The sequence below is a fragment of the Doryrhamphus excisus genome, linkage group LG6 (assembly GCF_037039965.1).
Source record: "Doryrhamphus excisus strain RoL-2023G ecotype Guam linkage group LG6, RoL_Dexc_Guam_v1.1, whole genome shotgun sequence".
Taxonomy (NCBI): domain Eukaryota; kingdom Metazoa; phylum Chordata; class Actinopteri; order Syngnathiformes; family Syngnathidae; genus Doryrhamphus; species Doryrhamphus excisus.
The window spans coordinates 291,837-305,558 of record NC_136362.1 but is presented as its reverse complement, the minus strand read 5'-3'; the positions used below and the strand labels follow the sequence as shown (position 1 = coordinate 305,558).

At 47.0% G+C, this 13,722-nt stretch overlaps 7 non-coding genes across 7 annotated transcripts; 3 read left to right on the top strand and 4 right to left on the bottom strand.

The window, feature by feature from the left end:
* The first annotated feature begins 75 nt into the window (after positions 1 to 75).
* Positions 76 to 162, top strand: trnay-gua (transfer RNA tyrosine (anticodon GUA)). The gene is given in 2 exon segments: positions 76 to 112; positions 127 to 162. It is a non-coding gene; the product is annotated as a tRNA-Tyr (tRNA).
* Positions 163 to 4,763: 4,601 nt separating this feature from the next.
* Positions 4,764 to 4,836, bottom strand: trnat-agu (transfer RNA threonine (anticodon AGU)). The gene has a single exon. It is a non-coding gene; the product is annotated as a tRNA-Thr (tRNA).
* Positions 4,837 to 6,415: 1,579 nt separating this feature from the next.
* On the bottom strand, positions 6,416 to 6,497 carry trnal-caa (transfer RNA leucine (anticodon CAA)). Its single transcript has one exon. It is a non-coding gene; the product is annotated as a tRNA-Leu (tRNA).
* Positions 6,498 to 7,420: 923 nt separating this feature from the next.
* On the bottom strand, positions 7,421 to 7,494 carry trnan-guu (transfer RNA asparagine (anticodon GUU)). Its single transcript has one exon. It is a non-coding gene; the product is annotated as a tRNA-Asn (tRNA).
* A 466-nt stretch (positions 7,495 to 7,960) lies between these two features.
* Positions 7,961 to 8,033, top strand: trnak-uuu (transfer RNA lysine (anticodon UUU)). Its single transcript has one exon. It is a non-coding gene; the product is annotated as a tRNA-Lys (tRNA).
* Positions 8,034 to 10,493: 2,460 nt separating this feature from the next.
* On the top strand, positions 10,494 to 10,575 carry trnas-gcu (transfer RNA serine (anticodon GCU)). Its single transcript has one exon. It is a non-coding gene; the product is annotated as a tRNA-Ser (tRNA).
* Positions 10,576 to 12,182: 1,607 nt separating this feature from the next.
* Positions 12,183 to 12,255, bottom strand: trnav-cac (transfer RNA valine (anticodon CAC)). Its single transcript has one exon. It is a non-coding gene; the product is annotated as a tRNA-Val (tRNA).
* Between the last annotated feature and the right edge of the window lie 1,467 nt (positions 12,256 to 13,722).

Sequence of the window (13,722 nt, the reverse complement as noted above, 5' to 3'; positions counted from 1 at the left end):
GAGGCGACTGTGGCCCTACGGTGGATGCCATTGGTGGCGCGCTACTACGTGATATCTGGTCCTTGTACAACAAGACCTTCGATAGCTCAGTTGGAAGAGCGGAGGACTGTAGAGGTTCAAGCTGGCATCCTTAGGTCGCTGGTTCAAGTCCGGCTCGAAAGACAAGCTGTTTCTTATGTTATGTCTGCCAGGAAAGAATACGCCAGAAGGTGCCAGTCACATCCAAAACAAAGGGTTCCATGGTGTAATGGTTAGCACTCTGGACTCTGAATTCAGTTTAGGGTGATACCTATGGCTGTATTTGTCCGAGACATAGGGATTGGGGCCCGGATTAGTATTCGCTACTTGGGAACATTTCATCAGTAAAACAAAGGAGTTTATGGAGAATGCGGGCATTGATACCGCTACCGCTCACATGCTAAGCGAGCGCTCTACCATTTGAGCTAATTCCCCTGCTGATGCAGCGTTGGCAGAGAAGGTCCAGTCTCATAACTATTTTGGTTCCTTTGCTCAACATTAGGTGAGCAGTGACTCTCTGTGATAACAGAGTTTGTGCACCAAGCATTGCTTATATAAATGCACAAACCTCCATCTTTGGTTTTACCAAAGTCCGCAGTCCTGTCTGCCCTAAGGATGGAGCGTCCTGCTAACTCGATAGCATTGTTCGGGATACTGCTGTTAAGCCAAGTCTCTGTGAAAATCATGACGTTTGAGTACATAATCCGTTTGTTTTTGGTGATACAGAGTCGTAGTTCGTCCATTTTGTTGATCAGAGATCGGACATTAGCAAGGAAAATGCTGGGTAAAGGCAGCCTCCGGTGTCCTGGAGATCTCCGGGATGAGTCGGAGATCGGCGATAAAACGGTCCGAGTTGGAGGACTTTATGTCTAGGAGCTCCTGTCTGCTATAGGATGTTAAAGCAGCACTGTACTGGATGAAAAAAACAGCGAGGAGCAGATAAAACACAGCGGATTTGCAAAATCTGGAGAGACGCTGAGCCTCGCGTTGTTGACGCGCCACCATCTTGGTCTTCATTAGTCTACATGTACTTTGCGGATCTGGAAAAGGCATTCGACCGTGTCCCTCGTGGCGTACTTTGGGGGGATTGGTGGCGCGCTACTACGTGCTATCTGGTCCTTGTACAAACGGGGCAGGAGTCTGGTTGTCATTGTCAGTAGTAAGTCGAGCCTGTTTCCGGTAAACGTTGGCCTCCGCCAAGGCTGCCCTTTGTCGCCGATTCTGTTCACAATTTTCATGGACAGAATTTCTAGGCGCAGCCAAGGTGTTGAGGGAATCTGTTTCAGGGGCCTTAGAATCTCATCTCTGCTATTTGCAGATGATGTGGTTCTTATGGCCTCTACGGGCTGTCACCTTCAGCGCTTACTGGGACGGTTTGCATCTGAGTGTGAAGCGTCTGGGATGAGACTCAGTACCTCCAAATCAGAGGCCATGGTTCTCAGTCGTTAAAGGGTGGAGTGCTCCCTCCGGGTTGGGAATGAGGTCCTACCCCAGGTGGAGGAGTTTAGGTATCTCGGGGTCTTGCTCACGAGTGAGGGAAAGTCGGAGCGTGAGGTCGACAGACGGATCGGCGCAGCCTCTACAGTAATGCGGTCGCTGTAACGGACCGTCGTGGTTAAAAAGCTCTCAATTTACCGGTCGATCTATGTTCCCACCCTCACCTATGGTCATGAGCTTTGGGTCATGACAGAAGGAATGACATCTCGGATACAGGCGGCTGAAATTAGTTTCCTCCGTAGGGTAGCTGGACTCACCCTAAGAGATAGGGTGAGGAGCTCAGTCATCCGGGAGGGCTCAGAGTAGAGCTGCTTCTCCTTCACATCGAGGGGAGTCAGTTGAGGTGGCTCAGGCATCTAGTCCGGATGCCTCCCGGACGCCTCCCTGGTGAGGTGTTCCGGGCATACCCAGCTGGGAAGAGGCCCCGGGGCAGACCGAGGACACACTGGAGGGATTATGTCTCACAGCTGGCCTGGGAACACCTTGGTGTCCTCCCGGTGGAGCTGGAGGAGGTGGCCGGTCACCGGGAAATCTGGGCTTCCCTACTAAGACTGCTGCCCCCCGCGACCTGGACCTGGATAAGCGGAGGAAAATGGATGGATGGATGGACTTGTATACTAAAATGAGATGGAGATAATTGCAATATTTGTCAGAATAGTTCTGGAACAAACGGTGGAAGGAGTATCTGACCAACATTGCTCTGAGACAAAGATGGCATACGCCAAAAAGAAACATGCAAGTTGGAGATGTGGTGATCGTCAAAGAGGAGGAGGTTCCCCGAAACAAACGGAAACTGGCTGGGATTCTTCAAGTCCATAAGAGTGACAATGGACTAGTGAGGACAGTTGCGGTGTTTCACGATGCTTCAATGTCCCGCAATGGCGTGTGAATGCACTCAAGAGCAATAAATGCATCGAGAACAGCAGTCAAGGAAGCGTGAACTCTTTACTGGACCAGGTCAGCTAAGTAACAAAGACAATACATCTGCAAGCTCTTCAAAGGACACGTAAAGAGCACAGCCATAGCAGAGGATGGTTTCCATCCATCGACCTCTGGGCTATGGGCCCAGCACGCTACCGCTGCGCCACTCTGCTTCCGACATCTGTACAAGTACCCTGCTTTGTGCGGCTGCTTTTGAGTGTCCTCTTTTGTCAGTGAACCCCACAAGGTCACAGTTGTTTTTTTCCTGATCAGGGCACCGTTTTAGGTTGGGTGGATGAGTGACCGAAGGCGCCAGATTAAGGTTCCTTACGCTCAGGAGGCTCTGGTTGAAATCCCACAGCTGGCATTTTCCTGGTCAGCTCCATTATCCACGACTGGAATGATTTGGCAGCAAAAGACTGTCAGATTGTACAAGACACCTGAACACCTTGAGAAGAAGATTAAGAGAGGTTTTGTTCTAATGAGAAGGGTTTGTTTAACCGGACTGGTTGTTGCAACCGCAACGTGACATACAAAAGAGGAACTCCCCGTCGGGGAATCAAACCCCGGTCTTCCACGTGACAGGCGGAGATACTGTCCACTATACTAACAAGGACTGCTGCTGAGTTGATGTGGTGTCGATTGGCCAAAGGGGAATTCAGAACAGGCTCGTGGCCCATGACCGTTTTCATGGTAGCTGGAGACTTTAACCACTGAAATCCATCCCGCTTATCCTCATCAACGGACTGTATTCCCCACCCGTTACCATCATGGGGACATTTCAACCCAAGATGGGAACACACTGGACCAGGGACACAGCAACATAGTAGGTGTCACAGACACAGCTTCACATTGCCCCCACTTTTAGACCCGACTGAAAAAGGACTCTCTTGCTTGGTGCTAACATGATGACCATTAGCATGTTAGCATTTAAGCTAATTTACTCATGTCTCAAGGCAAATAGACACATGGCATGATGTGGGGACACTATGGGACTGCCTTAACGCTTTTGGACCTTGAGGCTGTCTTGCTAGATTTTTTTTTTTTTTTACCCTGGACACAGTCTCTTTGAGAGGAGGCTGCGGTCCATCAGGACCAAAACCTCACGCCACAAGAACAGTTTCTTCCTGTCTGCTGTCAGCCTCATCAACAAGGCCCGGAACCCCCCCCCCCCCCCCCCCGACACTGTTCACACCCCACCTCTGCCTCACCCTGCCACTTTGACACTCTATATGCGTTAAACTAACGCTAAGTTTGGACTCTTAGGAAAAACAATCACTTCCGGAATAACAAACAAAAAACAGACTGCGTACATGTATTTACACTGCATTCTGTATATTTTGTATTTTCATTTTTTAATAGATGTGTCTGCACCTACTTCACCAAAACAAATCCCCAGTCGAGGTCAGCAGGCCCCGTCTCCACTGTAAACAGTGTGGACTGGGCACTGCTTCCCTTTTCGGAGGCGCCGGACGGTTTGCCAGAACCCCTTCGAGGCCGACCGAAAGTCGTGCTCCATGGCCTCACTGAATTCCTCCCACACCCGAGTTTTTGCCTGGACAACCGCCGAAGCCGCGAACCGCTTGGCCTGACAGTACCTGTCAGCTGCTTCCGGAGTCCCACAAGCCATCAATGCTGGATAGGACTCCTTCTTCAGCTTGACGGTGGCCCTGACTTCCCCACAAGCATTGTTAGTTATTCACTACTAACTCGATTACTAACTATTCTATCAATGTTTAGTGCAATGGTGTAACTTACCTCTCACAGGTAATGGTTTAATTAATTTTAATTGATTAATTAATTTAATTAATCAGAGGCATCATGATTAACATCATTAATCAGTCTGCATCAAAACATTATCTGAAATCCTGTAGCAGGTTTCTGGCATTGATTCCTAATTCAGTTGCCATCCCTGGTAGATGGTAATGATAATGGTAATGGTAATCATGCCCGCGTGGCAGGCAAGTCTCTTTGCTTGTCTGATGTCTGTGTCGCATCCTGATTGGCTGGCAGCAAATGTCAACAACACGTGCGCGGCCCCCGCTTGGCAAGTGAGAATTCTACCACCGAACCACCAATGCCACGTGGGGACACACTGTAAGAGAAAAAAATTCAACTGTCAAGTGGATGAGCCTCTGCAAAGTGGCGCTAAATGGCAACACATCACAATGTCATACTCTTTGGATTCAAGCACCTTCTGGCGTAATGGGATCCACAACAATCACGTCAGCTGTGGATGCAACGTCAATTAGTTCTTGAAGGGCAAGTGACAAATAGAAGTACATGGTTCAGAAATCAGCTGCCAAAGTTTCACTGACCAAGCACCCAGGCACTGCTGGGATTTGAACCCAGATCTCCTGTTTACTAGACAGGCACTTTGACCAGCTTAGCCACAGTGCCAGCAGTGTATCTGGCACCAACACAAAAACAGTTCGCCAATGGGGAAAAATGTTCATACAAGGGAGGGAGTCCAAAGTCCAACACATGTGTGAATTGAGAGTCCCTGGGTGGGATCGAACCACCAACCTCTCAGTTAACAGCCAAACGTGCTGAGCAATTGCGCGACAGAGACTACAACAGCATGACTGCAGTCAGGTTTCACTAAGTGCTGCCCACCTTAACTCTCGGGTGGTCCGGTCTGTTACGTTTCAGGTGTCATTCTGAATACTGCACTTTCGCAGGAAAAGAGCCTTTGTACTTTTTCAACATGAGCTCTAAAGAAAGGTATAAGCTGAGATATAATGCATTGGCCGGGAATCGGACCCGGGCCTCCCACTTGGCAAGCGAGAATTCTACCACTGCACAACCAATGTCACATTGGGAAACACTGTCGGAGAACAAATTAAATTGTCGAGTGGATGTGCCTCTGCAAAGTGGCGCTGAATGACAAAACATCACAACACACACAAGGGATGCCAGGGGAGGCCGAGTACTAACAGAGCTGAGCGAGAGAGCATAAGAAAAAAATTAGTGACCTTGTGGTGGTTTCCCGACAGCACCAAGGATATGGTGCACGTCTGATGCGTAATGCATGCCAGGTGATGTTCATCTAGCGAGCAGACATTCTTGTGGGGGACAAGCTCAACAGTAGGAATGTTAAGAGAACTGACCAGTCCGCTATCAATGAAGTTCTCGTCCGCCCCAGAGTCAATTAATGCTGTGGTAGGAGAAGCTTCCCCCGCCCAGGATATCGTACCTTCCACCTGAAGTCGGCCCACCAAAGCGGATGACGGTGCCAGTGCCAGCAGCTGGGGGATATCCCTGGCGGAGGAAGAGCGTTGGCGTGCTGGGCGAACTGGACAGCGGGAAATTGTGTAGGACTCCCACAGTACAGGCACAGCCACAGGCGTAGACGGTGACTCCTCTCCGCTGGCAAAAGGCGACTGGCTCCCAGTTGCATGGGGACGACACTCCCGATGTCGTCAGACGGCGCTCTGCTGCTGGAGCAGGGAGAGGAGTGGTGCCGGAAGAGCCCCAGGAGGTGGGATTTGGAGCCGACGTGTGGGTCGGAGAGGCTCCGCCCGATACACGTTTCGTAGCGCCTTGTCATTCCAGCAACTCTCTGCCACTATCCCGGTTAGCTCAGTTGGTCAGCGTGTGGTGCTAATAATGCCAAGGTTACGGGTTCAACCCCCCGTACTGGCCACTCTTCTTTATCTGCTCCAGGAACAACAAAACGGCGACAACCCACTGCCCCCCATATCCAACATCACACCACCCACCTGTGAAACACCCTCGACAAGGCCGCTGAAAGACCGGGGAGAGGTACAGAAAACAGCATGTCAAAGCAGAGTGGCAACAAACCTCTCGGCCACCGAGACTGCAAGAAGCAGACAGTGGACCCCATTATCCTCTACCCAAAATCCAGACCACCAGTGTAGAGAATGCGGACCGCGAAAGGACAACACCCCGGCCCTCATAACCAACAGTACTCCACCACAAGGTAAACAGCATGGCGGCAACAAATGCCCAACCAAAGCGTCACAGACTGGATTTGAACCTGAGCAGGGAAACCCCATTGGATTTTGAGTCCAACGCCTTCACCTCTCAGCCACTGTGACTGATGTTAAGGATCAGCTGGCAACATGTGCATGGGAGGAAGACACATGGTTTGTGTGAGGGGCTACACAAGTCTTTCCACTTCGAGTTAAAAGCCAGGCACCTCACATCGTTTCCATAAAGTACCAAGAGATTGTCCTGTTGCCCTTGTATTTTGTGGGCAAAAAGGAGGCATTTGCAAGTGGACCTGAGACCCTATCACTGGTCACCTGAACAGGGACTTGAATCCCGGACACTCAGATCAAAAGTCTAATGTTCAGGTGACTGGCTCAAACTTTGTCTTGTCTGACCACTCTTTTGTCCAGAAGATATTTGGCTGATGTGGTTTGTTTTCTTAAACCTGCAAATGTCCAAATACACAAGGGTATTGTCTTTGTAGGGAGCATTGCAGTACATGTGACATGTATACTACATATGACATCAGAAATGATGGGTATTTATTCAACAGAACAAGAACAACATTTCTTTTAAATAACAGCATAGGAGCTGCTGAAACACAGAGAAGGCACTGCTGGGATTTGAACCCAGGATCTCCTGTTTACTAGACATGTCTGTCAAAAAATCACAACAGTGCACAGTGTCTTCTCTTAAGGGCCCGTGCTTACCAGTTGATGGGGTTTGACTTGATTCCTTTTAACATAAAATCATTCCGTCATCTCTTAATCTATAATCCTGGCTGGCGCTTTTGCAAAAGCTAATATTTTCAAGCAGAGCTTCTGTGTTTCACCAGACCTGTGCAGAAACAAACAGAAACAATCTGCGACTTGATCAACCTAACTTCTGATCAAATGTGTTAGACCATGGAAGTTGGAATGTGCTTTTGAAAAGTCATTGACACACAGTTTGCCAATTGGGAACCACACAAGTGCTGTGCAAGAGGGGAGCGCAAACACGAATGAACAGTGACACTGATGCATCCAGAGAACGTCCCTGGGTGGGCTCGAACCACCAGCTTCCCGGTTAACAGCCGAGCGCGCTGACCGATTGCGCCACAGAGACTCACACCCGCCCAACTTCTGTTCAGTTGAAGCCATACTAATGCATGCTATGCTTCCAGCATGCCCTTTGTTTTGGATGTGACTCGCACCTTCTGGCGTAACAATCGAGGCATTGCAAACCAGGACACCAGCTTTACTCTTTGATGAACGCAAAGTATTTTTGGGTACTGGCTCTGTCCTTTTTCAACATGAGTTGAGACGAAATGTATTAAAATGGACAGACTGCATTGGTCACTCAATCAGAATTTCTCAGTTTGCCAATTTCAGACTGCGTGACAAAGAATCAAGTCAAACTCCATCGACAGGATGGACAGGGGACAACAAAGCAGGGAAGATAAGGGATAGGGAGGAGAGGGGAAAGATGCGACCGCCTTTGTTGAGAGCCAGAGAAGAAGCTCTCATCTCTGCAAGGTCAAGTACAGTATGCCAGAAGATTTTACCTTGTGAGTTGTCCTCAGTCAACAAAGGCCTGGATAGCTCAGTTGGTAGAGCATCAGACTTTTAATCTGAGGGTCCAGGGTTCAAGTCCCTGTTCAGGCGGTGAAGGTAGGCCCCTTCCCTGAAATGTTAAACCTACTTCCTTTATCCTCCTTCTGTGGTCAAGTACAGTATGCCAGAAGATTTCTGCTCCTTCATCCTCAACACCGAGAAGTCCAAGGAGATGACCGTGCACACAAGGATTAACTTGTTTAAGTAAACCTTTTCCATCTAGCACCTTTGCGATCTTCCAGGACTGTGGGTAAACACCATTCTCAATAATCGGCTCCTGAATCAACTTTGCTGCCGCCCTCAGTAACCTCCCAACCAAATTATAAATCCCACATGGCTCATCGCTTTTAATGGAATGCAACAGTTTTACTACCTCATCTACACTTACCCTCTTAAATTGAAAACTAGGCAGTTTATCCTACATGGTCTTGTTCTTTATAATAGAATCTGACAGTCTACCATCAACATCTATCATCTGATCTCTAATCAAATTTACTTTATTGATAAGAAATTGAGAAATTTGCACAATTGTCAATCTCCCCCCACTTTGGACACATCGTCGTGATTCATTGTTTGGCAACTGCTTTGTGACTTCGCCTGTCCTTTTAAAAGCACCTTCCTTCAGGTTCCCATAGTGTCGTGGTTGTCACGTTTGCCGAACACGCAAAAGGTCCCTAGTTAATTTCACAGCCGACCAAGTTAGGAATTGTGGTCATACAAGAAGGGGGTTGTTTTTTGTATTTGGAATACAATGTTTTCTGCATTTTGAACAATTTTCCACAGGAAAGACATATTTCAGATGTATCAACAAAAGAGTTGAACCGCCCAATGTGGGGCTCGAACCCAGGACCCTCAGAGTAAGAGTCTCATGCGCTACCGACTGAGCAAAACGGGCCTTTTTCTGCTGTAGATATAATTTTTTGTTTTTCTTTTTTATCGATGTGGCCACCTTGATGTTTGATCAATTCCACAGACAACCTTGTTTCTCAGGGAACAGAAGGAACGAGACTTTCAGTCATCAGTAGTTCTACAAACTCCGACTCAGGCCACATCTTTGTACCCGACATTTCCAATTTATGATCACTCTGCAACTGCCTCTGAACAGACACCCATGTCCACCCTCTCTTGGGGAACATTTGATTCGACTCAATTAAATGACACACTCAAACCAAAAGACCATAGTTGGAATCCTCCCAACCCCGTTGGCACATCATGTCCCCACCCCGAGGTTATCAAACTCGCTCCCAAGGAAATGTTGGAACTTGGGAAAGCATGAAGAATGGCAAGAAGTAGGATTAAGAATCCGGCTTCTTGCCAAAAGCCTACCCTATGGTAGAAGATAAGATATGCCTTTATTCGTCCCTCAGTGGGGAAATTTGCAAGGTCCCGCAAGTTCCGCAACAGCAGGGGGAGTACCTCAGTATGTTTACAGACCATGGACTCCTCCTAAATTTAGATACATAGCCTTATCCATGTCAAAACCACACAACAACCTTGACCAAATCCTGACTGACATAACTGACTTGGTACATAATCACCGTCTCAACGGAACTGAATTAGCCCAACTGTTGACATTGACCACAGGCTCCAAGTATGGTGCTTTTTGTACGGCCATTTAGCCAATTTGGCCAAAGGGGAATTCAGAACACCCTCGTGGCCCATTACCATTTTTATGGTACCTGGCGACTTCAACCCGTGAACTCCACTGTACCGCTTATCCTCTACAACGGACTGTATTCCCCACCCTTTACCAGCATGGGGACATTCCAACCCAAGATGAGAACACACTGGACCAGGTACACAGCAACATAGTACGTGGCACAGACACAGCTTCACCCTACCCCCACTTTTAGCCCAGACTGAAAAAGCAGAAAAACCCTTTTGCAGCTGAAATTGCTCAGTTGGGAGCGCGTTGGATTGAATCTCTTGACTTTGTTCTCTTGATTTCATCAACGTCGATCATGACAACACAGCCAATTACATATTAAGACCAGACAAGTGCAGTTGGGAGGTGACATACAGAATCCTGATGCATATCATGTTACAATCAGACACAAACAGGATGTAGGACCCGACCTTGAGTTCGCGCAAATGTTCACAGCATTAGGTCTGCAAAGTGTTCAGCTGATGCACATTTACTGGAGAGGAAAATGGGCTTTTGTCACGGTAGCCATGCTACCAAGATTGTCTGTCCACTTGAAGTGTGGTGATGTAAAAATACACTAGTTTTGACCACACCTGTATTTTTAGTAAACATTATTAGCATGCAATGAATCAAAGTATAAGCTACGATGTCGGAGATCAAGAACGCTTTTGTTGGGGAAAAAGAGCCAGAACATATAATTTCGACAATACGGGTATCAAACCCGCTATTTCTTGCATGTAGAGCAAGAACTCTAGCCTTTGAGTTAAATCCCCCCGCTGTCCAAGAAGGCTGCCACAATTTCTGCAACACCAAAACACTAATTAAGATGTGTCATTTTAAGTCCACAAGACCATCCCCACGAAGGAGATGAGGTGACCGAGAGGTTAAGGTGATGGACTGCTAATCCATTGTGTTCTGCACGCATGGGTTCGAATCCCATCCTCATCGGACTATACCAATGCACCAGTTTTCACACCACCTGTGTTTTTAGGAAACATCATTAGAATGCAATTAATCCAAGTATCCGGTACGATGTGGGAGATTGAGAATGCTTTTTGGCAAAAAAAAAGGCATAATATACCATTTGGAGAATGCAGGCATCGATTCCACTTCATCTCACATGCGAAGTGAGCGCTCTAGCATTTGTGGTCAGACAAGAATGGGATTTGTTTTTGTGTACTTCGAATGAAATGTTTTCCGCATGTTGCAGAATTTTCCACAGGAAAGAAATTTTCAAGATGTATCACCAAAAGAGCTGAACCGCCCAATGTGGGGCTCGTACCCACGACCCTGAGATTAAGAGTCTCATGCTCTCCCGACTGAGCTAACCGGGCCTTTTTCGGCCAAGATATCACTTTTTAATTTTTTTTTTTTTTAATTGAAGTGGACTTCTTGATGTTTGATCAATTCCACAGCCAACCGAGTTTCTCAGGGAACAAAGAAGCGAGAGGTTCAGTCATAGCTGAGAATTTTGGAAGTGTAGTCATCTTAACCCTCCCGTTATGTTCATTTGTCATTCGTCATTTGTCATTCGATCAATGCCCGCATTCTCCATAAACTCCTTTGTTTTTTTGATGAAATGTTCCTAAGTAGCGAATACTAATCCGGGTCCCAATCCCGATATCTAGGCCAAATACAGCCATAGGTATCACCCTAAACCCAGTCCTAACCTAAACCCAATCCTAACTGCATTCTGCCCTCTAGCACCTAGCGTCTTGTCTTGTTGTGGGATCAATGCCCGCAATCTTCAAGGAGTTCTTTGCCTTTTGTAAAAGAGATGTTGGGATCGGAAATGAGTCCAGGATCTATCCCTCAGCGTGAGACAAATACCCCAAACCTAATCCTGGCCGTGTTCTCTAGATTAGTCTCTTATCATGGAATAGTGAAGAAACCCAGTACGTGATTTATTGTTCTCAAGTAGCGCATCAAGGTGACCCCAACCATTCCACCGAGGCCAAAGACAAATCTTATCTCCAGTCAAAACCTATCCAAATGTCAATTCCCTGAACGGAAATCGAACCCGGACCACAGCGGTGAGAGCAGCAAATCCTAGCCACTCGACCACCAGGGACTGCTTTTGGTCTGCACTCAGAAAGGCAGAGACTGTGTCGCTTCTCTTTGGCCTTCTCGGTGTTGAGGATGAGGAAGCAGAAGTCTCCCGGCATTTTGGACTTGACCACAGGAGGAGGATAAAAGAGATTGGTTTCACATTTAATACTACTCCTCACCACCTGAACAGGGACTTGAACCCTGGACCCTCAGATTAAAAGTCTGATGCTCTACTAACTTAGCTATCCAGGCCCTTGATAAATAAGGACAACTCAATGAAGACAAAATCTTCTGGCATACTGTACTTGTCCTTGCAGAGATGAAGAGGCCCCGGTCCCGAAATATCCACCCCCAAGATGGACTGAGGTCTTACTACCCACATGGACAATCCAAATATCTTCTGGACAAAAAGAGTTTGTCGTCAGACAAGACAAAAGTTGAGCCAGTCAGGTTGTTCCCATTTATCACCTTGATTTTTTTTTGTAAAAAAAGGACTTGAAAGGCCATGTTTCCACCCAGTTTCGAACTGGGCACCTTTTGCGTGTGAGGCAAACGTGATAACCACTACACTATGGAAACCCGAAGAAAAGGGCTCTTAAGGGGACTGGCAAAGTCACAAAGCAGTTGCCAAACAATGAAACATGACCATGTGTCCAAAGTGGGGGCAGATTGACAATTGTCCAAATTGACAAAGATTTCTCCTTTGTACGGAAAAATGTTCCCGAAATAATGGGCTTTTCTTCAACAAAACAAGACAATCGCGGCTTGAAAGGTTTAAAAACGAGCTGTGAAAGAAACACCTTAGCCACCCTCGGGCTCACCTTGATGACTCAGTGGACTCAACTTGGTTTGGCTTGTAACCTCCTCTAACCTTGTCTGGGTGCATATATGTAAGTACTAGCATAGGAGTGTTTCAAATGTACTTCTTCCCTGAGATAATATTTCTCCTCTCTTGTAGAGAAGTATTGGATGACAATTTTAGATAATTGCTTATTTTTAGCCTTATGCATTATTTTAGCTGTTTGAAGATGAACTATATCAGCAAGTTGAAGTATTTGTGATTTTACAAATAGGATTTGTCTTGGTCCTCGGTCGAACGGTTAGGGTCCTCTTTAAGCGCTATCTGCAAACTGCTGTCATCCTGAAACGACTGACGACAGAAAAACGAATAAAACACGTCCATAAATGATAGACTTGAGTTTCTGGAAAGTACTACACAACAAGATAAGGTGCTTAACTGGAGAAGGCAATTAGGACTGGGTTTAGGGTTAGACCTAAGGCTTTTTTTTGGCATAGAAATCGGGACTTGGGATCAGATTAGTGTTTGGTACTTGGGAACAATAAATCACGGACTGGGTTACTTCACTATTACATTACAAGAGACTCGTCTAGAGAACATGGCCAGGTGGACTCAACGTGTGCCCTTGAGGTCACTGGTTTGTCTTGTAACCTCATCTCCGGCCTTTTGAAGAATGAAGCCAGCCAACAAACCTTTTCAAACTGTTTGCCAAGTCGCAACATAAACAGGGATTGTGCTGAAACCCAAGCTTGAATCAGGGACCTTCAGAACGTCAGTCTAACACTCTCCCAAGTGAGTGTTTCAGCTTCTAAGGTGGGGTTCTGCTTTTTCAGTCGTGGCTAAAAGTGGGGGCAGTGTGAAGCTGTGTCTGTGCCATGTATGTTGCTGTGTACCTGGTCCAGTGTGTTCTCATCTTGGGTTGGAATGTCCCCATGCTGGTAACGGGTGGGGAATACAGTCCGTTAATGAGGATACAGAAAAGGTACAGAAAATGGATGGATTTCATTGGTCGACGTCCCCAGATATATTGTATAGTGGACAGTATCACCCCCTGGGGTACAATTCCCAGACAGGGAGTTTTTGTTTTGTATGTCACAGTGAACCTTGAGTTGAACCTTGAGTAGGGTTAAGATTCGGGTAGAGCAAACCCTTCTCACGAGAATAAGACCTCTCTCAATTTTCGTTTCCAAGTGCTCAGCTGTGTTGTACAATCTGACAGTCCTTTGCTGCCAAATCATTCCAGTCGT